The sequence below is a fragment of the Carassius carassius genome, unplaced genomic scaffold, assembly GCF_963082965.1.
Source record: "Carassius carassius unplaced genomic scaffold, fCarCar2.1 SCAFFOLD_60, whole genome shotgun sequence".
NCBI classification, from domain to species: domain Eukaryota; kingdom Metazoa; phylum Chordata; class Actinopteri; order Cypriniformes; family Cyprinidae; genus Carassius; species Carassius carassius.
Window position 1 is genome coordinate 705001 of NW_026775084.1, and position 2500 is coordinate 707500.

General features: G+C 39.2%; 5 non-coding genes across 5 annotated transcripts; all 5 read right to left on the reverse strand.

The window, feature by feature from the left end:
• Positions 1 to 283: 283 nt before the first annotated feature.
• On the reverse strand, positions 284 to 402 carry LOC132135589 (5S ribosomal RNA). Its single transcript, XR_009430526.1, has one exon. It is a non-coding gene; the product is annotated as a 5S ribosomal RNA (ribosomal RNA).
• A 497-nt stretch (positions 403 to 899) lies between these two features.
• On the reverse strand, positions 900 to 1018 carry LOC132134932 (5S ribosomal RNA). The gene has a single exon (XR_009429902.1). It is a non-coding gene; the product is annotated as a 5S ribosomal RNA (ribosomal RNA).
• A 500-nt stretch (positions 1019 to 1518) lies between these two features.
• On the reverse strand, positions 1519 to 1637 carry LOC132134933 (5S ribosomal RNA). Its single transcript, XR_009429903.1, has one exon. It is a non-coding gene; the product is annotated as a 5S ribosomal RNA (ribosomal RNA).
• Positions 1638 to 2124: 487 nt separating this feature from the next.
• LOC132134934 (5S ribosomal RNA) lies at positions 2125 to 2243 on the reverse strand. Its single transcript, XR_009429904.1, has one exon. It is a non-coding gene; the product is annotated as a 5S ribosomal RNA (ribosomal RNA).
• An 84-nt stretch (positions 2244 to 2327) lies between these two features.
• LOC132136049 (5S ribosomal RNA) lies at positions 2328 to 2446 on the reverse strand. The gene has a single exon (XR_009430956.1). It is a non-coding gene; the product is annotated as a 5S ribosomal RNA (ribosomal RNA).
• Positions 2447 to 2500: the final 54 nt, after the last annotated feature.

A 2500-nucleotide genomic window follows, 5' to 3' on the forward strand; every position in this document is an offset into this window, starting at 1 on the left:
TTTCGGTTTTCTAAGACTGGGCATTGACTCTTTTTTTTTTTTTTTTTTTGCTAGGTTATTAGACAATTAGTGAAAAGTTCCAAAACTACTAAACAGGCCCAAACCTGTTTCGGTTTTCTAAGACTGGGCATTGACTCTTTTTTTTTATTTTTTTTTTATTTATGCAAAACTCTTAGATAATTACTGAAATATTCCAAAAGTACTAGGCTGCAAAGAGAGGGCTATTTAAAGATCAGCCACTATAACCGCCAGTGCATTATATAAGTAGAGAAGGAAACCTAAAAGCTTACAGCACCTGGTATTCCCAGGCGGTCTCCCATCTAAGTACTAACCAGGCCCAAACCTGCTTAGCTTCCGAGATCAGACGAGATCAGGCATAGCCAGGCTGGTATGGCCGTAAGCGAAGGAGGCTGCAAAGAGAGGGCTATTTAAAGATCAGCCACTATAATCGGTATTTCCAAGCAGTCTCCCATCCAAGTACTAACTGGGCCCAAACCTGCTTAGATTCTGAGATTGGGCATTGACTCTTTATTTATTTAAAATTTTTTTTTGCAAATTTATTACATAATTACTGAAAATTTCCAAAAGTACTAACCAGGCCCAAACCTGTTTCGGTTTTCTAAGACTGGGCATTGACTCTTTTTTTTTTTTTTTTTTTTTTTTTTTGCTAGATTATTAGACAATTAATGAAAAGTTCCAAAACTACTAAACAGGCCCAAACCTGTTTCGGTTTTCTAAGACTGGGCATTGACTCTTTTTTTTTTTTTTTTTTTATTTATGCAAAACTCTTAGATAATTACTGAAATATTCCAAAAGTACTAGGCTGCAAAGAGAGGGCTATTTAAAGATCAGCCACTATAACCGCCAGTGCATTATATAAGTAGAGAAGGAAACCTAAAAGCTTACAGCACCTGGTATTCCCAGGCGGTCTCCCATCCAAGTACTAACCAGGCCCAAACCTGCTTAGCTTCCGAGATCAGACGAGATCGGGCATAGCCAGGCTGGTATGGCCGTAAGCGAAGGAGGCTGCAAAGAGAGGGCTATTTAAAGATCAGCCACTATAATCGGTATTTCCAAGCAGTCTCCCATCCAAGTACTAACTGGGCCCAAACCTGCTTAGATTCTGAGATTGGGCATTGACTCTTTATTTATTTAATTTTTTTTTTTGCAAATTTATTACATAATTACTGAAAATTTCCAAAAGTACTAACCAGGCCCAAACCTGTTTCGGTTTTCTAAGACTGGGCATTGACTCTTTTTTTTTTTTTTTTTGCTAGATTATTAGACAATTAATGAAAAGTTCCAAAACTACTAAACAGGCCCAAACCTGTTTCGGTTTTCTAAGACTGGGCATTGACTCTTTTTTTTTTTTTTTTTTTTTTTTTTTTTTTTATTTATGCAAAACTCTTAGATAATTACTGAAAAATTCCAAAAGTACTGGGCTGCAAAGAGAGGGCTATTTAAAGATCAGCCACTATAACCGCCAGTGCATTATATAAGTAGAGAAGGAAACCTAAAAGCTTACAGCACCTGGTATTCCCAGGCGGTCTCCCATCCAAGTACTAACCAGGCCCAAACCTGCTTAGCTTCCGAGATCAGACGAGATCGGGCATAGCCAGGCTGGTATGGCCGTAAGCGAAGGAGGCTGCAAAGAGAGGGCTATTTAAAGATCAGCCACTATAATCGGTATTTCCAAGCAGTCTCCCATCCAAGTACTAACTGGGCCCAAACCTGCTTAGATTCTGAGATTGGGCATTGACTCTTTATTTATTTAATTTTTTTTTTTGCAAATTTATTACATAATTACTGAAAATTTCCAAAAGTACTAACCAGGCCCAAACCTGTTTCGGTTTTCTAAGACTGGGCATTGACTCTTTTTTTTTTTTTTTGCTAGATTATTAGACAATTAATGAAAAGTTCCAAAACTACTAAACAGGCCCAAACCTGTTTCGGTTTTCTAAGACTGGGCATTGACTCTTTTTTTTTTTTTTTTTTTTTATTTATGCAAAACTCTTAGATAATTACTGAAAAATTCCAAAAGTACTGGGCTGCAAAGAGAGGGCTATTTAAAGATCAGCCACTATAACCGCCAGTGCATTATATAAGTAGAGAAGGAAACCTAAAAGCTTACAGCACCTGGTATTCCCAGGCGGTCTCCCATCCAAGTACTAACCAGGCCCAAACCTGCTTAGCTTCCGAGATCAGACGAGATCGGGCATAGCCAGGCTGGTATGGCCGTAAGCGAAGGAGGCTGCAAAGAGAGGGCTATTTAAAGATCAGCCACTATAACTGCCAGTGCATTATATACGTAGAGAAGGAAACCTAAAAGCTTACAGCACCTGGTATTCCAAGGCGGTCTCCCATCCAAGTACTAACCAGGCCCAAACCTGCTTAGCTTCCGAGATCAGACGAGATCGGGCATAGCCATGCTGGTATGGCCGTAAGCGACCGAGGCTGCAAAGAGAGGGCTATTTAAAGATCAGCCACTATAATCGGTATT